Here is a 25,602-nt window from a genome sequence, read left to right as displayed (position 1 = left end):
AATAAATATCACCTTTCCCTTGTCTTGTATCAAAAAACAGTACCAAGAAGAAAACTTCTCTGACTTAGGCTTGCTAGGACAGCAGGAAGAAGAATGGGTCAGCAACAGCCAAAGGGTTTCAAGAGAAGCAGAAAAGCATATGAAATGTATTAAGAGAACAAAAAATAAGGAGAAAAAGTAGACTCATTAATAAAGGAGGAAGATTAAATCAATGATGATTTTAAAATAGGTAAACTACTGAAATGCTTTATAAAAATCTGTTAAACAAGAAAAATAAGGGCAGGAGAAATGGAAAATTAAGTAGCAATAAAGACTTTGTCAAAGCTATTGATGAAAAGCAGGTAAGAGAATACTTAAAACATCTGAATACATATACAGATCAGCAGGTGTGCATGCATTTTAGAGTGTTAAGGGGATTAGCTAATGAACTTACAGAAACACTAGCAATTACTTACAGAAAGTTACAGAGTGAGATGGGAAGGTACCAGAGAACTGGGAGAAAAAAGGAAATACTGAAATTCTGAAAGGTAAAAAGTAAAAAAAAAGACAAAAATTATAAGCACTAAGCATTCAGTGGTCCAATTTCTGTTCCCAGTAAGGCAATGGCATGTATATTAAGTCAAAAATCAAACCATAAGCCCAATTAACAGCAAGGGTTTCTACAGAATAAATCATGACAGACAAACCTTGATTTTTCAGATTAAGTTACAAAAGTGGCAACAATGAAAAGTAGCATAGTGCATCTGGACCCTTCTGAAATCCTACATGAAGTGTGAATTAACTTTGGTGTGAATGTCAGCATTGCCATAAACCATGACTGAGCTGAAGGCCCATAAAATAAGGAAAATAATAAGTTGAGGTGTTCAGTTACTGAGGACTACCCACAGTGATGCTATACAGGGATATGAGCTAGGTCTAGTTTTATTTAAGATTTTTGATGGTGATGTGGCAAAGGGTGGAGAAAGACAAGATGGTGAATAGCACAATGGGTTTCTACATGGTATGCACTAAAGCAAAGATGCTAAGTGATAACAGTAAATAATAAAGTAACAATAAATCTTGTAAATGACAGCCTGTGTATGTAGGTGAGTAAAAATAAAACAGTAAAACTCAATACAACTGTTCAGATCAGTGGCTACTGCATCCAGCCAGGATGCAGAATGTGTCCAAATCATAAGAACTATTATTCAGGGAAGTTATTTCAAAAGTAAAAATGATAACGCTTCACTCTGAAGATGTTAAATCATTATTCTTTCTTATGGAAACGAGGGATGAAGCCAATGGCATTTGGTTTTCCCAAGAGTCCCTCTGACAAGCTTCAGCAACGATTTCCTTTTCTACAGCACTGTTGAGGCTGCATCAAAAGAGCTGCATACAGTTTGGGACATGTCAATATCAGAATGCTGTCAAGAAATTGGAGACAGTCCAGAGAAGAGTAATCCAAATGATTAAGAGTCTCAGGGGATTCATTTATAAAGAAGATTAGGTGAATTATATTTTGATTAAGAGTGCATTTTAATGGTGTATAAGTAACAGAAAGACATAAACACCAAGCAGGGAACAGGGTGATTTAGGATAGCCCCAGAGGTTTTGAAGGGATGAAGATCAAAAGAGAATTTAGGATATCAAGAAACATTTCTTAGCTCTGGGGGATTACATTGTTGCATATTTCCTCCTTTTTGATTTCAGAATGGGCTTCAGAAGACAAGGAGAATGTTCTCACTTCTGGACTTGTCACGTAGAACAGAATAAAATACTTCTCCATCTGCAGGGAAGCATCTCGCAGTGTGATCTAGTGAGTCTCTGCACCTTTAATGCCTCCTAGCTCAGTAGAGAGGTGGGAGAGCACCATTCCCAGGGAGCCAGCCCCATGTGGTTTCCACTCCTCAAAACACTCGTCTGGCAGTGTTACCTTAACCCCAGCTAATGAGTAGATCAGCCAGTAAGGGAACTCCCAGGGGTGACCGAACGGGTGAGGAGCTACATTAGCTGATCATGCCTGTTGTTTATTTCTCTATAAAAAAAAAGGCAGTCTGCTGCTGTTGTGTACATCTGCTGTCAGTGCTTGGCTATGATGATAAAGACAGAATCAAAGATGGCAAGGTATGAAAGGACAAATCAGAAAGCTGGACCTATGCTTAATGAAGACACTGTAATAAACTACCTTTCTAAAATTCGTATCTTGAGAAAATGCTTGTTTATTTTCTTCTAAGATGCTCCAGGAGCTCAAACAAGCATATGAACTCAGAACTGAAAGTATTTATGGGCTGAAGAAATCTCGTTCTTAGTGAAACTCTTCGGTTTCTATGGGAGAAAAAAGAATGTTTCCATTGATTTGGGATCTAATAATTTCTTCCATTATGTGTCCTATTCTAACTGGTTGTGAGGTGCTGAAGTGTTTCTGTTATTTACATAATCTAAGCACCTACTTAGGTTAAAAGGCTGATGGTTGTCATGTTAGTTTAAACTGAAATTAATCTCAGAAAACTGGACTGTGAAGAGAAGTGTAATCTTAGGTTTCTAGTGCGAATTATGCACTTGGAGTTAACATGTATTTTTATCACCTATTCTGGTAGCTGTGCAGCCACATCTTTTTTGAGTCAAAGATACACATTACACATCAAATATGGGGATATTTTCTAGTACAGATTGTCTCAAATATTTCCTTTGGTCTCATATTGGCCTAATTCTTATATATTACCAGACGTATGTTGAAATGTTGCCTTAACATTTGCCTTAACATGTCTTAATGACTGCTCTGTGTAGGAGGGTAGGCTACAGGGTGTCTCTTTCTTGGTGCATCTCCAGAAAGGCAGAGCCCAGTCCAGCTCAGATGCTCCCTATGCTCTGGGCAAGCTTATCCTGCCCACTCTTTGGTCCTGTGTCACTGGGCAGCTGAAACAGGGCACGAGGAGATGCCTTGCTTTGGATGGTCGGCATTACCACTGACTGAGAGCTTTCTAAATTGGGCCCTAGGAATGGTATAAAAGTCCTTTTTTGTTGTTGTTGCTGTCCCTTCTGTATCTCATTCTTTTTTAACAGGTTTCCTCTGCCTTACTCATTCTTTTCTAATGTATGTAGATCACAGTTTCACTCAGGGAGAGAATTGACATTTTGCATTAGACTCTTAGGCCTGCTTTGTTAATTTTAATTATTGTTCATTTACAAGTGCTGAATATTGTGGACTTTGTAACGGATGCATGGCGGTCCTTGTGATGCATCCAATTTGCAGGTGCCAGGTGCCAGGCAGCAGAAGATGAAAGAAAACAATGTACGTGCAGGCAGTTTCAGTCAGTGGTTACACCCTGAGATGGAAAAGGATCAGCCAAAAGTTTAGCCTGTGTTTGGACTCTAAACAGCATGCAGTACATGGGTATTGTGGCAGGTCTTCTTGCTGAAGTGTCAGTGTCAGGCTGCAGCTTGCGAGTGCTTCCTGCCACTGCTGCTCAAAAATGCATCCAGTCCCAAAGAAACTCTCCTCAGAAAAGATGTCTGCATACAGTACTATAGCACTATAAAAAGGATGTATATTCCAATTTAAAATATGCACAGATCATTCACCGAGGTAGCAACGATTCTTTTTCCCTTCCCCCAAGATAAGAGTGTAAATCACATCTTCTCAACAAGGCAGGTAGTGAGGATGACAAAATTCTTACATTCCTAAAGTGTTATTGGAGAAAAAAATGTCACCTCCATGCATAATTGCATAACTTTACTACCTGTCATTTTCTATCAATCAAAAAAATGTTATACTTGAATTTGAGGACAAACATGTCTAATAAGATTTTAGATTGACAGCTGAATGGCTGTACTCAACCTTATTTTAACTTTATTTTTTTGTTGTTGTTCACTGAATCAACATAGAGAGGATTATACCAAACTTAAGGGAAACAAATGCTCGGATATATTAATCCCTCATGCATACTTTCCCTCAAAAAAAATTTTTTTCTTTCTCTGAAGGTTTTTTTATTCAGCTCCCTTCAGTCTCACTGGTGCTGCAGCAGGAGACTAATGTTTCTTCTGTTGTATTTCCAGTGCAGCATTGCCAGATTTTGTTTCAATTATCACAGAAATGTGTTTGATCACATGTAATCAGCTCCAGTGCCCTTGGCAAAGCAGAGGCTCCTCCCATGGCACCCCACATGTCCCCAAACCCTTTTCCTGGTTCAGGGCTCTGGCGTGATCATCCTTCAAGTGAAATGTCTGGTTTCCCACAACAGCCCATGCCGCACACCTCCCTCAGCATTTACCCATCCTGTTCTTCAGGGTGTGCAACAGTGTCATCTGCACATTGGGGATTTATTTTCTCTCATCACTAATGAGTAGAGGCTCTCACCTGCTCTTCAGTTTTCCCTGTGTTAAACAGCACTGTCTTTCCTGTCTCTACATACTGTGTTTTGTGTTTCTCTACCACTGCACCTTTCTTGACTTACCCTGAAAATCTCAGGGAACATTTCTTCACCACTTGTTTTCCTCCTTGATACTGCTTGTGCTCTACCTTGATATCCTCTCCATATTTATTTTTGACTTTTCCAAGTCTTCTCATCCTTGAATAGGTTACCAAGAACCTGTTTCTCAACTTCAGGCCTTTTTCTTCTTCGTGTTCATTTTAAGTCAGCTCTGATTGGACCTAACTCAACCTGTAACACATTAATAATGCTGAATTCTCCTAAGCCATCACAAGTGCTCCAGAACAGTCTTTAAAATGACAAAAAAAGCTACCAGGACTTCTTTAACACAGACACACAAGGAGGCAAAGGTAATAATGTAATCTTGGCCATCTTTTGCATTTTGTTTCAGTTCTGTATGTGAAACCACGACTTCATTTTTTTAAGGTACACCTGGGTAAGGAGTAAAGTTAAAGACAAGATAGGGAAGACTGGTTGTTTTTGGAGAAAAAATTTCTTGCTAAAATTTCACACAAAGAACACAATTATTTCCTGCCAGAGGATCTCAAAGCATTCCCAGGTTCAACCTTACATTCCTCCAGCTCTGCAGGGAGGCCATGATCACCTTCCCATACTTGTACTGCAAAGCAGCTATGGCTAGAAAGTCACTTGTTTCCATGAACAACTGCGTGAGCAGTGATGAGGTTCAGGTGAGAAGCTGGACTCCACCCTCCTCCCAGCTGCCCAGTGGGCTGTAATGGACCAGACACTCCAGGGAAAGGTACTGCAGACTTTACATGGTTGGTCCACTTTGTTTCTCCACTGCAGAAAAAAGCAAAGACCAGATAGGAATTCTGTGCCACTACACAATAAGCATTGTGAAAGCAGGATGGTTAGAGATTCCCAAAGCTGACCTTCATTTATCTAATTGCAGAACTGCAAAAACATTGATGCTGAGGCAGCCTGGGCTTGGGTGCGAGCAACAGAGGCAAGGTACAAATTCTTATCCCATGCTCTGCCGTGTGCTCACTGTAATTAGATGCAAATTGGCTTTTCCTCTACACCTGAAAATCACATCCTTGATTGTAGTGGAGATCCCAGCAATTCCCAGTCTGCTTCTGAACCAACACGGTGTAGGCTATATGTTGCTCATGGCTTGTGGCAAAGCCATAAATGAGCGTCCAGAGACTGCTCTTGGTGAAGTGTCAATACTGGAGCAGTATTTATCTTCCAAATTCTTTAATGCATCCATTCTGAGTTCCTGAAATTGTTTGGACTAGCTTAATGTTAAATGAGCAAGTATTTAAAAGAGCCTTCATATCTGCAAGAATAACCAAGGAGCCAGATGTCAAACTGCTATCAGCCAAAGTCACACTTAAGTGCAACCCAGAGTTTCTATAGCAAGCACAATTAATTGCAGGCACAAAGCTATGACTGCAAACCAGAGGTCATTAAAAAAAAGAAGATTGAGGTGAGACACTCTGTGCATTCAGTCTATTATTTAAATTAACAACAAATAGTAATCTTTTTTGCTTTGCAGGATCTTTCATATTCGATCTTTAAAATCCCTTACAAACCGCAGTGGCCCTGTGTCATAATATTCAGTGAAAGGGAAAATGCTAAGACTCATGGGAAAGTTTAAAATCAAATTAATTTGTTTAGCCCTGATATCACACATTCTGTTCAAACCAGATATTTTCCCAGTGAGGAGAACAGCCTTCTGACAAAATTAGAAGAGGGTATTTATTTTACTGTTTCTTCTCTACTAATGATATTAATATTTCCAAAATTTTATTATTTGAATTCAAGGTACTGCCATAAAAGTGATCCATGGAGTGTAGGTTTTCTAGGGTCCCTTTGCTAGTGCAGCAGGTTTACAATGGTGCTGAAGAAGGTCTGCAGGACCACATTTTCCTGAAGGAGCTGTGTCCTGGCTGGGCCCTCCAGTATGCCTTTCCAAAAGCAATTTCCCGTGTCCCCTGCAAACGGTGACCAGAAATTGTCTTTCTCAAAAGCAAAATAATAAAAGGTCTGTGAACACAAGAAACAGAGGGTCTTTGTGCAGCTAGAGATGGAGAGATGGAAGAGGCTTTGCTTATTTTTTGGTGACTTATGAAAATATTTCACCAGCTATTGCTCCACCTCTTCATGGAAAATATTAGACTACAGGATCATGCTGGCAAGATTTCTCTCCCTGTCAGGCTTCAGGATCAGAAGCACAATGGCAGAAGCCCAAGAAATGCTCACAGCAGAGCATACCTGCCTTCTTCTGGTCTCTCTACAGTCCGTCCTCTCACATCATGAATATCCTGCCAGGGGGGTGGGGAAAGGGTAGATGGAGAGGGTGAAGGAGCAAAAGATGCTGGGGATCAAACAAAGTGCAAGAGGAAGCAGGGAGCTCTTGCCCGCTACGTGACAGACAGATGCAGGCAAGTGAGCTGCTTCACCCACTGACAGCAATCTGGCTGCATCCTCTGCCTGCACCCAGCATACTTCCCCTGCAAAGCACAGAGAATTACGGCTGTGCATTTCATCCCCATCCACGTTTTCTGTAGTCTGAGGCACGCCAGCTCTCTGCCAGTGCAAACTAGAGCCAGTGCACTCTGGGCTGTGAGCTGAGCTGTGGACTGGAGTACCACGACTGCTTCAGGCAAGTGAACCCCTGAGGTGCTCCAACAGCATCACCCAAGCTGCTGCTCAACTTTATGCCTGTGTTCAGTGACCAATTTTTTCCCATCTTCAATCCACTTCATTGTGATGCTTGGGTAGGAAAGGTTTCTCAGGGTCCCGCTTCTCTATGGGACAGGACATCTGCCCATAATGGGATTGTTTTCAAAAAATCTTATTAAAAAAAAATACACATGCAATGTTTCTTATTTTGTCCATTACATCATCAGCCCCATCTGTTTCAGTGTTTCATGGGGTTGCACTGGAATTGATATTGTGGAGCAGAAACTGATGATCCCCCCTTTTTGCTAGTGAATCAGCAGAAAGAAACAGTGAGATGAAAGAGCCTTTTCTTTGTGTAGGACTGCTACAAATTTTAGGCATGAATTTGTACTGAAACGATTCAGGTCCTGTTGAACATTGGTGTGGTGAAGGATGAATACAACTGAAACCTTATGACTCTTAATATCAAAATGTTTTAGATACTGCTTTTAGGACCACACCGGAAACAGGGTCTTGCTATGGCCCACGTGTCATTACACTGCATTTCTTTCATAATGAGACACAAAAATTTCTTTGCCAAGTTATAAGTAGTAGTTTACATAATCCCAGAATGCAACATGGGAAGGCTTTCAAAATAAAAATGAATAATAAGATCAGCATTTATTGGTTTTTCCCTTCTACATCGCCACTGAAAATTCTCATTGGTGTGGCTTTATATGAATAGTTCTCCAGAAGTAAATTATGAGCAAAATTCAAAGCCATCATAAATTAAATGTGCTTTTTTCCTGCTTTGGTGTACAAGACTTTCCATTAAGCTAGCCCCATATAATATACCTTGGATGTGTTCAAGAAAGCCCTGTAAATTATAGTAAGTATTTAAAATGGTAAGTAGACATTGAAAAAGGCCACATTAGGATTAATGAATGAAAGGGTTGATACTGAAAATGCACTTGTAAATAAATAACATGAAAAGTAAAGATGACACACTGTTAGGTTAGAGTTACAAGTGGGAGTATGATGATAAATCACACGACTGTTTGTCAGAGCTTCACATGTGGGTGCATGTACTCCTTAGTCCCTTTCTTCCCTTCCCCCCAAGCAAAACTTCTCCCTTTCCCTGCCCTACTCCCTGTGTCTCTGGGAGAGTGATGGAACTTGTCTGCTTTCAGCGCTGACTTTTGGTGCTGCAGGTGTGCTGGGCTGTCAAGTTCTCCACCTGTTAGGGGCAAGGTATGCTGGTTGTGGCTTTGGCTGGGCAAGGGCAGTGCTTCAGGCCTGCTCCATTTATTCTGGTAATAAAGAGAATGCTTCTGACAGCGGGTATATGCCAGCTTGCAGCTGAGCCTGGATTCACTGCTGCAGTCCACAGGTGTGTCGGGAGCTTGGTTGTTTCATTCTCCTTGGCAACAAGACATCTTGGGACAGGATCTGGTAGTGAGAGGCAAGAAGGGGAGAGCTAAGGACAATCTGGAATGTGGTGCAGGAGATGCAAGGCTTGCAGCAGGTGGAGGAGAAAGCATCTTCCTCTCTCCCACCCCTCCACTAGTACTGGTCTTAATTTGTTGCTGGATGTGACACAGGACAGCTCAGATTGTAGAAGCAGTGTCATGATCATGGTCTGAGGTTTGGTCACAGTGGAAAGTTTAATTGAAGCTCTCTGTCTTGGAAAAGCTTTCCTCTCAGGCAAGATTTTTCCATGTTTTCATTGCACCAGTCATAAAGGCCATATATACCCATACAGATATTGGTGTCATCACATCTTGTATCTCATATGATGTCATCATCTCTGGGAGCAGTTTTGTGCAGTCTGTTCTGGCTTAGAGCAGAAATAGTTCACAGACTGAGATCCAAAAGCACAGAGCAGAAATGAAAGGGGTGGGGGATAGGGGCTGAGCGACCAGGAAACGTGTGTCAGTACTTGCAGATTGCTGGGAAAGGGAAGCATCTGCCTGATGACATTTGGGTTTCCATGTCTGAGAGAGCATGTGTAAGGTAAGTAGGTCTTTTGTAGCTGGGATTGGAAAGTCCGTGGTAAGCTTACCTTGCTTAGAGATGACATGAAGTAGCTGCATGCAATCAAACTCTTCCTCCTAATGACATGGGGTAAGTCCAAAATTTGATGGCCTTAATGGAGCTATTCTGGATGCAGAGTGGTGCAAGACAGGATTTGGCTGTGGCATGTACAGTACATGAAGTGATGGGTGGGTAAGTTTTTATAACCTGATTTTACTTCCCTCCATAGTATTCAATTTTATCCACATAGGCCCATTAAGAAAACAAGGTTCTGCTTTCAGTGAAGTGTTTATGGGCCCATACAGCCAAAGGAATACCTTTTATGTGCCTGTGGCACTTTGAATGGGAAGGAATCTTTGTGGGCAAGAATAAATCCACATACTTTTTGGTCTGCCATGCAAGGAAGGGCAGAGCAGCAGTCAGTGCCACCTAAATCTTCACCAGACCCCAGGGAAGGATTTAAGTTCAGGTTCCCTATTTGAGTAAGCACTAGGAACAAATGGTAACATAAAGGTTAGTAGAAGATTATAAATAGGATAATAAATGGAGAAGGAAGGATTATACTACCACATTAGAAATCATTTGAAGGGAAGGTAGAAACCCTCATGCTTTGCAATAATTTTAGAGTGCCCAGATTGATGGCAATCTATCTGTGTTATTTATTATAGAGATATATGTTTTGAAATAATTTTTTAAAGAGCTTTTTTAAATTATTAGAGCTACAAATACAGTAGAGCACCAAAATTCTAATAGGCTGAAGTAGAATGTTAATAGCATAGATATAAATATTTTCTGTGGATATGTGTCTGAGTATCTCCAATCAGTTGAGAGAGGAAAAGAACATGTTTCTCATGTGGCCAGTATTATCTAAGTAATTTGGCATATACTTTTGAATAGTCCTGATTAACTGTTTTATGAAAAACACTCTGTCAGATAAACTCATATAATTGGTAAAGGGGAAAAAACCACAGTCCTTCCATAGAGTGACTGTGAGCAGAAAAGAGGTAAATTAGCCCATCTGCTCTGAACTCTTCATTCAGCTCAATGCAGTTCATAAAACTGAAAAGTCAAATAGTATGTTGTAAAAGGAGGGCTTAGGAGTTGAGATGGTGGAGAGTAGTAACAATCTCTGCTCTTTATTGATCTCTATAACCAGAGTTTGCAAGTGTCTCTCAACTTTCATTTCTGCACTCCTGTGGCATAGATACAGTGGCATTTAACCAGCAGATGCAAGAGGCAAATTATCAACATCTGCCCAATCTAAGCAGCATTACTCAGAGCTGGCCTGATTGAGCCACTTCCCATGTGAAAAAAAGAAAAAAATCCAGTTTACAAGTGGAGTAGTATTTTTTGCAACCATGCCACTGTAGTTGAATTATGCAGATGTGATCTGTCATGTCCCCAGCCCCACATCATTTTATAAACACGAATCTGAGGAGCTACATGACTTCCCTGTGTTCGTAAGTCAAACCTGTGGTGGAGCAAGGAACATCTCCCCTGCCCCTGGATCTGCATCCTTCCTCTTTAGATATAGTTAGAAACTTGAGGGTGCAGGCTCTCTGTGAGTTAGTACATGTTTTCTATCAAGGAAAATGCAACAGCAAAGGGTCCAATGTGTTTTTCATAGACAAAATAATGAGAGGTTTGAATTGCAGCTTCACTGCCAATGTTGCTCCATTTCAGCCACGCAATGCTAATGTGGATGGTCACAACTGTGCTGTGATTGCAGCCCATCCTTCTGTTGTACAGTTATGCGTGTGATGCACTTTCAAATGAGGTATCAGTGAGTGTTGCAGCATTGGCAAAGTTGGCATAGGGTGGGCAATCAACAGCAGCAAATGAGAACAGGAAGAATTGAGATAACGAGCAAAATGGTCATGGGATATCCTAGGAGGAGGGTGCAAGCCATGACCATGATTCTGCCACTGTTCATGATCATGAATAGAACAGGAAAGGGCAAAAGAAGTGCCTATGCTGATGCCACTGGAAGTACAGGAAGATGTGGACAACAGAAGCCCATGTTTACATTGATAAACATATCACAATGTCCCTGCCTGGGAAGGGACTGGAGCAGCAGAAGTCAAATGAGAAGGCAAGCAAGGGCAGCAATAGGAAAGACTACCACTGCAGTAAAGAGAACATTGAAGATTTCCAAAGGACAATTTCCATTATGTAGACTTCCACACTCCTTTTGCCCTTAGTCTGGTTGAGAAATCCTGCAAGGAAGGTTTCATTACAACTTGTCAGATGTTTGGGCTGGGCATCCAGACTACTCACTGCTTTCAAAACACCTGAAATGCAAGCAAGCCCTAGGGAACTGCCAGGTTGCTCTCATAAGAAAGGAGTCTGATGAGCAGCCTTGGGTCTTGGGTCTCAAGGCATGGGTACCTCACGATGGGGAGGACAGCCACCTTCTGCTGCCTCTTTGCCTGAAATATTTTGTCAGGCGACATTTGGAACCTTGGTTATGCTGGTAACACTTCAGTCATGTTGTAAGTCACTAAGCAATCTTCATGAAATTGAGCTCAGCTCTCTATCTGTGCTTTAGGAAAGTTTCATTATATTTTAAGGGCTTGGTTTTTCCTTTTTTTTGAACCTGAGAGCTTTTACCTGTTTCTGCCACTCTCAGGTTTCAGCCTATAAGATTTGTTTAGCAATCAGGAAATTACTAGCATCAGGCTAATTTTAGTATTGTTCATGCACTGCAAAGCGACTTGCTGCACAAGAAAAAACAACACACCACATTTGAGCAATATTTGTGCAATATGTCAGACATGTAGCAATATTCTCTGTGATTATCACCCCATACAATTTTCAAAGTAGTGATGAATTGTGACAGATCCTCCTCTGAAATAACCCATCATAGTTTATGAAATTGGCGGAAGTATATCAGCTTACATCAGCTGAAGATCTGGGCTGCATTTCCAGCTTTCTGCTAATACATTTTTATGATGGAAGCGAGTACCTGAGATGAACTGCGAGTTAACCTCTGTAGGTGCACTTTATATTCTTCTTGTGAGAAACACTAGATATGTTTCAAACTCACTTAAACAAAGATTCAGCCACTGAGTATTGAAAATGAATAACATCTCTGGCAAAGTCTGGCATAAATATGGTCGAAATTTCCCCCATGTGTAGTAAGGATTAGGGAATCCAGGGGAAGCTACTGATCCTGAGCTGTCAAGCAAAGAAAATTTTAGAAATTATGAAAATGGAAAGCAGACTGTACTTGCTACTTCTTTCTCAATACAAGGAACTTGGTTTCACCTAAACCGCATCTCCTGTATGCACACAAGCATTTTTAATAGATATTTATAATATCAGTGAAATTGTAGTATCTATTAGTAACATGGTATATGTAGTAACATGGTAACATTGATTACAATACTATCAGTGTAGTTTTAAACTTTATCATGAAAGAACACCCTTTTCTGTCTGTGAATAGTGGAGCTTGGGGAGTAGCAAAGTATGACTTAGCATAGTTCTGCTGACTGGCTACAAAGATACATATCCCTTCTTCTTGTCATTTAGAGGTGAAGATGAGTTAATTCAGAAAAGGCCAATTTACTGACACTTTTAATAATAAAGCAACTCTTCAGAATGGTGGTGTGAGGTGAACGATTTGTCTAACAATATGAAACCAGTCTAACAATATGAAAGAGACATGTCATGAGTTTCTTCCTCTATTAACATGTTCAGTAGTTACCATCATTTAGGAGCTTTCCTAGTAATTCCTTTTTATTTATATTTGTGTCTTTTTTTTTTCACTAATCCATCAAAAATGCTTTATTTATTTATTTTAAAAGACCACACAAAGAACTGATCTACCTTACACAAGTGTCTGGTGGGAAATAGTCATGTAAATTTTGATTCACTGAATGCAGGAAAGAAGGAGGCCACCACCTAAGAAATGGATGACAGCATCTGAAAGTGGTTCCAGCATTTTAAAAGCAATTATGGGGGGTAGATTTATGCACGAAACCTGCTCTGTACATTAACTAAATTTGTGGGTTTAATCACTGGAAGGAGAAAACCAGCTATGAAATACTGAAAGTAACAGGTCATTGTAGATATTCCCTTGAGGACATAATTTGTGTCGGTGTGTGTAGACAGGACTCCGCATATGTGTTGCAGAAGTGACAAAGGGAAAGTCAGTGAACATCCTCCAAAAGCAAATACAGGATAATGCTGGAATATATGGTTTCCTGAATAAAGAAAATAAAGCTGTGACTATGTGAAGATTTCTTAGTATGGGAATGGCAAAGGAGTAATGCATTCTTCACTCCAATGGAAATTAATGGAGCATGCATTCCTCATTCTCAGTCTATTTGAGGCTGCAACAGGGGATATCACATCTGGCAAAACTACTTTGAGTCATGTTATACCACTTATAACATCATCTGGACCTTAGGAAACAGCTTTCTGAAAATAAGGAATGCTGTACAGTACCTGACATTAGCCCTGTTGAAAGGTACTGATAAGTTGCAGAGGCCTAAGAAATTAAGGGCCACATTTGCATGGAATTTCCCTGCACTTTATTACAGTCAGTTCCCTGGTTTTGTAATTTTAACTGCCCTTTTCCCTCAAGTGCCTTCCCCAGGGTTAGTAGGGGGGCTCATTTGTGAAAAGGAACCAAATCAGTCAGAAAGGAGAGCATCTGGGACAACAACAACAGAGGAACACTGTGTACCCAGAAACATTACAAAATCTGGTATAAATTGAGAACATTCATTATTAATAGAAATACTATTTTCAAACTATGTCACACTTTTATCTCTGAGGGTTTCACACGCTATAGTCCTGATCCTGTGTTTGTATTCCTAACTCCTACAGTTAGCTTGATCAGATTTGATAGAATTGGTGGTGTGAAGAGGATGCACACTTTATACTTTGCTTTGCAAAGTATATTATACATTTTGCTTTGCAAAAATTTGGCTTTAGACATAAACAGCTTCATAAAAACTTCACTACTGCTGTGATGGAGGCCACTGTCCTCTGGAATTTTCCATTTATTCTGTAACTACCTTGCAGAAGAGGGATGGCGGTGGATAATGTTTTGGGTTTTTTCCCAAAAGCACCTTAGGACTTGGGCAGCAAGCACAGAGCAGAACAGAACCCCGGTCTATTGTTACCTGTGAGTGAGAGAGGCTCACACTCACACAGAGCACTCATTGCATACGAACGGTTCACATTTGCTCCCTTAGGTTCACATTCCCCCCCTTATTCCAGCACTAGAAGAAATGTGAAATGGCCACACTGTGATGTCCAGGAATGCCTGAAATAAAATGAAGAGAGACCCATATTCCAGGAAGGGTCAGAGCTGTCTGGTGTTCATAATCGGAGCTGATGGGAGACTTGGAAATGCAGAAGGGAGCAGGAAAGTCTTCATGTCCTAAAATCTCCTATTGGAACACATTAGCTATGGATAGGTTTAGTGTTTGTCTTTGAACCAGAATGTGATTCCATTCCAAAATACCAGATCTGTGCACCCTATGGATGGTGACCCTTAAAACCAACGCCTCCACCCAAACATGAGTGCCACTTGGCATCATTTGTCAGCTGGTATCAGCTAGTTTAATCATCCCAGAGAGGTGATCATAGACCACTGCAGAAATTCTTGTATTTTTGGGGGGGAAGGAGGGTGGGGCATAGGTGAGTGTGTAGAAAATGGTAAGAGTTATCAAGTGCTTTGTTCGGGGGTCAATAAATAAGTGGCTGAGATAGACGGTTACACACAGTAGCATGGGGTTTACCATGTAAAATAAGCTTGGACCCTTATTAAAAATGTACAGGAATGCTCACTTTTGCTATAGGATTTTAACATTTAGACGTTTATAATAATTTCTTTTTTTCAACATTTACTTGTTTCCAACATTGGTTATAGAAAGTCCCCAGTGTTCTGTCCTGCACCCAGGATTATAAAAATATTTAAAGTCACAGAACAGATATATGGCTAGGCAGACACATATTTTGATTTATGTTATACTATGGTTGAGGCACACATTTGAAGGCAAGGTTTTTGGCTGACAACAGCATCACAATAGCAGTCTTCCAGCCATATATTTTAGTGATGACCCCTGAAAATTATCAGGGTTTAATACAAGGCTATAATATAGGGTTTCTGGAAACTCTACATAAGCAATAGACAACATAAAAAGTCGTACGACTATTTATGTGCCATCAAATCACATTAGGGGGGATTTGACCACATAAATTGTAAAATGACTTTTTGGAAATATGGAAATTAAAGAAAAATGTTTCAAATAGAAACCATAATTTACAGAAAAATCACAAATATGCAACCATGTTATGAAAGAAGGAAAGCAAGAGGCAAAAAGAGAAAGGAAGACTTCTTGGAATCTTTCCCATATACTGCAAGATTTTTTTTTAACACACACAATCAAAGATGCATTCTGTCATATCATATCATTATTACCTATATTTTTTTGTATTATATTGTGAGTTATGTGGGAGTTGACTGATATCTATGTTGTCAGCTGTTTGCCAGCTGTTTGCTCCTGGGATGAGCGGGGTGAATGTTAGCTTCTCAGAACCATCAAAATAAACAGCATCATTTCTCTTTGTTCTTTCTCTGCTGCAAAAAATGCTCTGTGGATAGAAAAACTCCCCAGCCCCAAAAGCTCACCCTCTTTTCTTGCATCACTTCTGGTACATATTAGTATTTATCTGGTTCTCATTGTTTGGTGATGCTAATAAAAACTGCAGAGTATGTAAGAATAATAATTGTGGCATCTATGGAATATCAAGAGTGTAATAAGTACTTTAAAGACAAGCGTGAAATTGAGGGGCTACTCCAAATAAAACTCTTTTACCCAAAGAATGTAGCTAAAGTCTATGGAATTTTTGACATTGATGACATTGTGAAGTGGGTTGGGCTTGTAAATCTGCTGGAAGATGAGCTGTGGCGTTGCCTCAGGTTGCCTCTGTGGAACAGGAGGGCACTGTGCAGCTACAGGCCCAGCCCGTGGTGGGATCATCCCTGTAACCATTCACTCCTCCTCCATGGGAAAGGCACAGAGCCGAATCCAGTTTGCCTCTGTTCTCTGGAATGCACAAACCCAACACATTCAGAAGCAGAATAAAACATTACAAATGCTGGCCATTATTACCCTAGGTTTTTGGGATGTGAGGGTGAAGAAGGAGTTGCTATTCTCCCTGTGATCTGGTTTCTTTGGTGAAGGAATTTCTCTCCTATGGTCCCAATTTGTCAGTGGTTAACACATGTCCAGCCTCAAACATTTAAGCAGTGCTACTGGCTTAAAAGTCCAGTTATAGTACGTGAATATAACTATTCTCTTGCCTAAACTTTACCATGTGCCTAAGTGCTTTCCTGGGGAGATGGTCAATATCCTTAGATTACTCTTAAGAAAAATAAAAGACTTTTATTTTGAGGTAGTAATAAATACTAAATTCTTGGAAGATTAAAGGATTGAGACTTTACATATCACTGTTGTGCATGCACAGCTCCCTTTGAAGTCAATAGAACTTGTGTGTGCCAAAGGGCAGAGATATAGGGTGGCAGAATTTCATAATATTGTGAACTTAAGAGCTAAAAACCACCAGGAGATATCTAGAATGAACACGTGAACTTTTTAAATGCTTGAATGCTTTGAAAGTAAAATAGAAGAGCAGAGGTTATTTAGAAAAGCTGAGAAGAACCTTCAGCATATACAAAAGACACAAGAGGCAGTCTAGAGGCAGGAGGGGATGTTGCTGGAAACAGGAAGGTGAGCTCTTGAGCCTAAAAGAGAGATACCCAGAAAGCGAATGCTCATAAGCCAAGGGAGGTGTACAAACCATCCAGGAGCACTGTACGTCAGAATCTACCTCTGGGAAATCTGTTGAATCAGGGAGGCTGTGATTATTTTGCACCTTGGATTAGTTGTGTGTGCTCAAGCAAGAAAACTATATAGCTATTTTCTTTGCTTGCCAAAGCAAAACAATTAGATAGCGTTCTTACTGATGCTCTTAAACGAGATTATTTTTGTTCTACAAAACATTGCTCTTATTTATTGACTTTATTTTGGAAGCCTTCAAATGCTAGATTTCTCCCAACATTAGGGGAAGGCTTAGAGCTCTTTATGATTCTCTCTTTCCACATGAGCTACATCTAGGAAAGTGCTGAGCAAAGAACGAGGAGTGCTTAGCATCCTGCTACACTGCCTAACATCATTAGAAAATTGCACCTTTCAAGAACTGGTATAGAGACTGTGAGGTTGAACTGTTCCATTTCTGGTAACAATAGCATAATATTAATCACTTATTAACAGTCTTGGTCATTTGGCTTATTTCCTCACTTTCTACCAACCTTTTGAAAATCCTGTTTTGCCCTTGCTGATCTCTTACTTATGAATGGCATCAGCAGCTGTATCTTGGTTTGAAAGGCCACGTGTGGAAAGGGAAAGGAAGAGGGATGACAGGCTCTAGCCAACATACTTTTGCAAATGACTACTAGCTTACCACATTGCACTCTTTTTTTTTATTTTTCTGCTAATTACAGGAAGAGTGATTTATTAATATTTGTGCAATGGTAACTTCTCAGCTCACCCACAGCCTTTTCTAATCCAGCCAATTATTTTTAGTATTACTTTTAAGCTCTGTCTTTAATTAACAGGGTGCAGAAGTTTAAAGCATATGGGGTTGCTTTTCAAAAGTCTGGGAAGAAGCAGAGTTTTAAAACCCTGCAGATACACTTCTCAATATTGCACTTAAACTCTGTGTCTGAAAATACTACATATAAGTTGTCACATTTTCTTCAGCTTGACATAAAATTCTGTGACGTGTCACATCAAATAGCAACAATCATGAAATTTTTAGGGATGTGTCAGATTTGAGATACATACTTTCTTGCTTTGATCCACCATGGTTCAATTGGAAGATAAAATAATCACTTCCATTTCTCACTACTTCTTCATAAAAACATATAATAAAATATATATATTAAAAAAATTTCAAAGTATTTGTTCTGAAGCCCCTTTAAACAGAAAATTCTTGTTGCTGCTAAAATCTGCTGCAAAACCATCGCTTGAGTTGCAGTCATGTTTTTTGCCTGCTCCACAAGAAAGCTTGAAAGCTGCCATCATTTTTGGGATACCCATGGTCCTAGATGGGTACTCCAGTCTTCCTACATCTGGAGGATGATCCCAGCCCGGTGCAGCCAGGACATGGATCACTGATAGCCAGCGCTTTGTGATCCATGTCCTTGCGAATATACCTTCAGCTGCCTTTTTAAGTGATCTAAGAGAAAACCTCCCTCGGCCACTCACCGCGCTCCCTTCAGCAACAGGTGGAGCGAGGAGCGTGCCAGCTTTGCGGGGCTTTCCCGAGGAAGCTCCACAGCTCCAGCACCGCCTCTGTTCCCCGGAGAGCTGGGCTGGGTGAAGGAGCGGGCGGGCGCCGTCGCCCCGGGCTCCCCCATGCCGGGCCCGGTCCCTCTGAGGGGCTCATTCCTCTCGGGCCCGTCACGGCCATGGCGGGTGGCGGCCGCGGCTGCCGGAGGGCGCGCAGGCCGTCAGCCCCGTGCGGGGGCGATCCATCAGCAGGACGGCTACTGCTGGGAAGAATTCCTCCCCGGCGGGATGAACCTCCAGTGACTCTTCTCGGAGGCCGGGGACGTCCCCCTCCCGTGCGGGCAGGGCCATCGCTCAGCGCGGGGATGAACTCTCCCTCACCCCCTGACCCCCTCTTCAACTCCCACACATGCACCAAGGCGCGAACCGGGGCTCCGCGGGGCCCAGGGGCCTCCTAACCCACCTCTGCCTCATTCCCCAGGACACCGGCAACGGGGGATGGCTGAGCTCAGCCCCACAGCATCATCGCCGGCTTCTCTCGCATTCTGCACCAAGCCAAAGTGGGCTTGGCTGCTGAACCTTGGCAGCAGTTTTGTCCCATGCTGGAGGGTGCAGCCACCTCTTCACAATTTAGTCTTAATCTCCTCCTGGTCTAGACCCTCCAGACCCCGACAGGGTCCCACCCCTGCAAGACCCCACTGCCGCTCTCAGATTGTCCCTGGATACACAAACTAAAGGAAAACTGTGGAGTCACTCTGGGACTTTGACTGGTGTCAGATGGGGATGTCCCCTCTTGTTTTGGAGGAGTGAGCAGTCACTTTTGCTTGATGGCTCTGGAAGCCCTCGCCAGGCTGGGGGCTTGTGCTGACATCTAGGAGTTGTGTGACAAAGGGTGCAGAAGGTGTCAGTTCTTGTTTCTGAATCATCTGGTCCGACTGTTTTGTGCTGGGGGAAACAGTAAGGAAATAGAAGCACAAGGACAGCAGATGAACCTTGTGCTTTTCTGTACTTTTTTTTTTAAACTTCTTTTTTTTTTTCCAAGGAAGCTTTCAGTGTGCTTGCTTGCTGGGTCCTCTGGGAATAACGTGCTCTGGAAATTTATTACACTGTCTCTAGGCAGAGCCTACCACTGCTATATCAGGGAATTACTTAAGGAGTTACTCAGGTCCAGGTGGCTGTTTGAGAACTTATATCAAGAACTTACATCACCTGCTTTCCCTTGTAGTTAAATTTAGGTCCCTTCCTTCGGCTCATTTCTCCTTTTATCAGAGCATAATTTAACCACTGGTCACTGGAGACAAAGAGAAGCCTAAATAAGCTTCAGAATACACCTGAGAAACTCTGCTGGGAAGAGTAAGAAGCAATTTTTTCTTCTGAAAATCAGTGTCCTTTCACAGTGACTCTAGTAGCTTCTGCCTTCCATGTTAGATGAAGGAAATAGCAGACATAAGAGAAGGAAAAGATAGTATGACAAGAGATATCAGGAAGGCCAAGGGAAAGGTGAAGCAAAGGTATTTGCTTACATCAGAGAAGAAGAGACAAAACTTACATTGCTTTACACTTAAACTCCTTGGTTGAGTACACTGCTGCATTCACAAGCAGCGACAGGAGGTATAGAGAGAGTGGCATGAGTGACAGCATCCTGTGTCCCAGACTAGCAAGATGGTCAGGTGCTCCAGCACTGTCATTGCAGGCTGGCAGAGGTGGTTAGGGTCAGAAAAGGAGGATGTGAGAGACACAATTCTTAATACCACAATTTCCAATTCTGGTTGCTGATAGCAGAAAGTCTACAGAAAAGCAGCTTGTGAATGCTTTAAGTTTGTATTGCAATTAAATGCATGTTTTAGTGCTGTGGATATTTTTGTAAAAGCACTATGGCAGATATAGACTGCATTTAAGTACATTTGGACTCTGACTACTTGGGACTGCCTTTATGGAGACTGATGGTAGAGGTATCTCTTTCTATCCTGTGTCATTATCCATTGAATTCAGCTAGAGATTACAATCAAGCATTTTAAGGCAAACCAACGCACTGATGGCTGCAGTGCAAAGCGTGCGCTGTAAACTGCAGTGGTTTGGGAGCTGATTGACAAGCAGCTTAGACATCTGGACACCAGGAGCAGAGCAGACAGCTGGAGCTGCCAACCTTTTCAGCTTATCCCGAGGTAAGGCTGTCCCAGCTCATCAGTCAGCACCCTTACATTTCTTAGGCCTTCGGATTTTAAAGAGGCTATACTGACCCATAAAATCTAGTAAGATGAATGGGAATATTTTATGATTTTTTTTTCAGAATAATAATAACTCAGAGGTTTGAAGTGTTTGAAAACTTTTCTTTAATCACACCTTCCAGTGTGTCGAACAGAACGTTTCATAGTAGTTTTGCCTTTTCCTTTCATTCTGATGGAATCAAAAGTAACAAGTGCAGCAAGTACCTCTAAGTCATTTAAATAATGCCACTGATTTTTTTTTTTCCAAGGAACCTGTAAGACAGCTAAGACTGTGTGGTGCTGTGGACCAAGAGCCTTTCAGCTCAGAAAAACCTATGTTCACATTTGGAGATGAGATGTTCATAGCAGTGCACTGGATTCTCTTCTCTCCTTAAGAACTTTTGTGTCCATTGCTAAACTCATGGCACAGTTCAGTGCAAACTGTAGTGTCTTATCAAAAGAAGGAAGGGAGACTGTAATGGGTCTATCTGGAGAGCTTGTGATATAATGAAAGTCTTGCCAAAACCTCAGTGTGTGAAAGAGTTTTGAAGACCTTCATAACCTATTTCTGAAATTTATCTCAGCCAGCAGCATAGGCAGTGTGAGACACCCAAAAACACAAAGACCCTGTCATGACAGTCCCTGCATAGTGTACACACCAGGCCACACCCATCTGTGCCTGGGCAAAGTTTCATCACTAAGCAAAATTCTTCCTCTTGAGCAGAAGTAAATCCTTTAGGTGATCATTTGCTTCATTACAGAGGATTAAAAAAGAGGGAACAGAGAATAAATGTACAGATCTAACTGCAGGCTTGACTTTAGAACTGATGGATATGCTACACCTTTCTTTCTTAATCATAAGGTAAAATTGGTGGCTATATGCCATATCCTAGCACTACTCTTCTCTGATCAGCAATTTCTCCTTAGTTGTCTGTGTACAACAGTCTTTCCTTCTGTGACTCTTGAGCCAACCTGAGACAAGCATAACCTGCAACATCTCTAGACCTCTGTACAGGTATAGATACACATGTAATGATCGGACTCAGAGCCCATCATCAGCAATCTGTTTTGAAAGCTGTCTTCCACTTAGTCTGTTTAGTAATAAGAATCAATAAATGGTTATTGGTGGTCCTGGCCCATGTCAGTGGTATCAATCTCATTTTCATTTGCAAAGACACCTTCACGTGTCATGACCACAGCACTCCATCAGTGATGCTGAGATGCAAGATGTCTGCAGAAGAGTGGGCATCAATTCTAAGAATGTCTTGAGTGACATGGGACTGATCATCATCCTGGCATGAATACCTTCTGTCTCAGAAATGTATGAATAATATACTATAAGCATTGGTCATTTGTCAATCTGGTGTCCTGGAAGAGACAGTACCTAAACCAGCTTACATTAATCTTTTGGAGACAGATCTGGAAAAAAAAATCTATAATTGTGTTGACCAACACAGCTTGAGTCCCTTTCCATTTCTGGACCCTCTTGGGAAGTTAGACTAAAACATGGGAAATACTTTGTATTAGAATTATTTTCATGGAGTAACAAATTGAACAATAATGCACAAGTTACAGTGCATCCATCACATCAGTGAAATAATATTTGATGTATTAAATAAAACCTACCTGATCCCTTCCTTTTTTCCTGTAAATATCTGTCTTTTTCCATATGCAACTCTGCAGCTTCATTATGATCTCCTGCAACCAGTGCCTCCTTATTATCAAGTAAAGAACAAGCCGAGTGATACTGCCTTTTTCCTTCCTCAGCTACTATCAAAACAGTGCAACAACCCCAGTCACAAATTCAAGAGTCTTTTGACAGCAGCAATTAAGCAACTTAATTAATGAGTGAATAAAAATGATAATATTTACTGAATGGGAGCATCCTGTTTTGCATTTTTATTCAAACTGTGCACCTGAAGAATACCACTGAGTATACTACCTCCTCCCCTTCTGCTTGCAAGCTCTCTTCATTTTTTTTCCACCATGCTATTTTGACTTTGAAAGCACCCAAAAACTATTGCATGCCTAGACACAGGCATGATACTGAGGCACTAAAATACTCTTCCAGGCAGCTGAGGAGAATATGCTGCTATCTTTGCTGTGATTCTGCTGACCCTTAAAATTTGGCTTCCATTTAAGGGACAATTTTTGTGGTGCATTTGTAAGCTTGAAATTTACATTAGAATAGGTGATTAATTACTGATATATGGCTAATAAAGCAATAATGCATTTAGTAATTAACAAATTTTGGATTGACGGTGCTTTCCACCCTCTTTCTCAACATGTTTCACATGCATGTATAAAGACTTCTGTTCCCCCATATTCTTTATTTGACTGTTAATCTCTTCAACCTTCATATATTACAAGCATACATATAAATATATGTTTTAGTCTACATGGGTTTTCTCAATGAAATATATAACCCATCTCAACTGCAAGTAAAACCCCATACATAATTATTTTGGAATGACAGACAGTGAATTCCTTAGCTATTATTTTTGACGACCCTGTCATGGATGCCAGGCATATATTGTGGTAAGAGCCGGAGAAACTTGGGAAAACCCACCTGGGGAGCAAACTCCTTTTTTCTTTATGGAAAGGTTCCCCAAGTGACAGGCCTGCAATCCTGGGTGAGCTTAATTAAAGTCAATAGAGAAAACTAAAGCATTCAAAATTGCTGCCTTTGGGGCTTCCCCACTCTTCTTTTTCTTCATTTGCTGACACTTTTAAGGGTAAGGTGCATTTTAAATTCCTTATTTGGGGCTTGGGGCTCAGTTCATCACATTCCCCTTCTGTTCTGTATCCCACATTAAATCTCGCTGACACTTCAAAGTGTTGTTTCCCATGATTTATGGCTAACTAATGCAGGTGCACTGGGCCTCCTGTGAGGTGCTGAATGTCCTCTTTGACATCAGTATTAATGAATGAAGTTTTGGCATACAAAGCCAGGTAAGGCATGTTACCTAAAAGTGCATATAGGTAAACTGAGTCACCCAACAAGACAGCAGTGAAGCCAAAAGAAGAATTTAACCTTGTTGGCTCCAGAGTTCTGCAGTATTTACTATGCATTTTGTAGTATGAGTTGTGCTGAGAGGAAAATCTCCTTGGGATTTTCTAAAATGTGCCTAACCAGACTTTGTGACCCTAGTCCTACCTCATTTCTTCTCCTCTCCTGCCACAGTTGCACGTCACAGGCCGGAGACACACCGAAGCAGCAGAGCTGGGAGCACACATGGAAAAAAAAAGGCCTTTGTGTAATAGGATCTTGATCATCTGCTGCACCTGCCATTTCAATCCCTTGTCTGTTTTGAATCATACGTTGTCAAATGTCACAATTGCTACCAGGCCTGAAGCTTGGATTAGTTCTTGAGCTTGTAATGCTTACTTTTAAAATGAATGGCAAAATGCCTACTGACTTCAGCACAAGCAGAGCTCAAGAACTGACAGCTACAATCACCTTCATTTGCACCCCACCCATAGTCACAGAATATATTGGAAGTGGTGTCAGCAACAGCAGTGGCACTGGGGCATTTGTGACAAACTACCTTTGGGGTTTGCTTTTGGAATAAAATCCTCATTTACCAGCCTCTGGTAATGAGGTGGCCATATGACTTTAGAGTGAAGGCATTTTTATTAGGGCCTAATGGTAGATATTGTAAATGAGGTTTGTGAATTAAGAAAACACTTTGAACATTGAAGTGATCAAAATCCCTGATGATAAAGATGGGTGTCAGAAATTCCCCAGTTCCAATTGTTGGTCCCATAGCACTTACATGATTCACTACATGTTAATTTAGGCTGTCTGTACATCTATTGTAGAGGTAACTGTATGGTGGGATGATGGTAATTACGTATTCTGTCCTCCACAGCACTCAGAAATGTAAGAGGTGTGCTATGTCAAGAGCAGGGGGAATTCAAAGTCCAGTAAGTATGCCTCATTGGGGTTAAAAAGAGAGCTGCTTCTCTTGCTCGTGGGGCTGGAAGAGGCTGAGGTGAGGAGACCCACTCAGATTCATAGCAATAAAGGTTCTGTGCAAAATGCTGTCTGAGATCTCAGTTCTGAAAAAAAACCTCTTCCCATTCTGTTGTGGGATATCTGAATCTGTTTGAATATCTGAATCTGATTTCTCGTCTGTTTGTATTTTAAACTGTTCCAGACCACGTATCTCCTCCTTTCCCTGTTCCTCCTTTCCATGCTCCCTCAGCAAACAGCTCACTTCCTTACTTCCCTCCAGGAGGAAGGACATCAACGCTGAAAAGGTTAAGTGGGCTGCCTTATGAGTTGGGATGTTGTGAAATTTACACTCATTAGCTTCTCTGGGTGGCCATCAGGAATTTAATTAATATCCTTGACATGGGTTTTTATAACTGGTATTGTGGCTTCCAGATGCCCATTGCTGAGCGAGACAGAGATTGTACTCGTGAAGAGTGACAGCTTTCAGGAGTGTGCAGAGGCTTTGTACTCTGCCTTGCAAGAAGAAAGACAGCTCTGGTTGCCACCTTCTTCCTGTGGGAAAAAAGGGAGAAAAAAACCGGCAGCCTTTTTGCAGGTAGCCTTGCTCATGACAGTAACATCACGTCTGTTTCTGCCCTTGTCAACACATCTCACTGTCCACAATCACTCATCATCTCCAGACAGACAGCACTGGAGGAGATCATCAATTGCCAATGCAATTCAGCAGATACACTTCATAAATTTTAATTACATTCCCACTGAAAATGAATGGTCAGAAAATATAAAACATCTGCCATCCAGATCATTTACATTTTTCATACAATAAATCATTGGCAACATCCAAAACAATGGATTAAATCATGTGGAGTGTGATAGGTCAAGGAAGAAGAAACGGCACCCATCGTGTGATTACTGTTTGGAGCAAAGCCATTACATGGTGTACAGTATCAAGGAAAATAAAAACATTAAAAAATAGTAACCATTTGGACTTGTCCTCATAAATAAAATATCCCTGGTACCAGATAGACCCTTCTAATGGATCTATTACTGTGTCT

The sequence above is a fragment of the Molothrus ater genome, chromosome 1 (assembly GCF_012460135.2).
Source record: "Molothrus ater isolate BHLD 08-10-18 breed brown headed cowbird chromosome 1, BPBGC_Mater_1.1, whole genome shotgun sequence".
Lineage (NCBI taxonomy): Eukaryota > Metazoa > Chordata > Aves > Passeriformes > Icteridae > Molothrus > Molothrus ater.
This window is presented reverse-complemented; position numbering follows the sequence as displayed.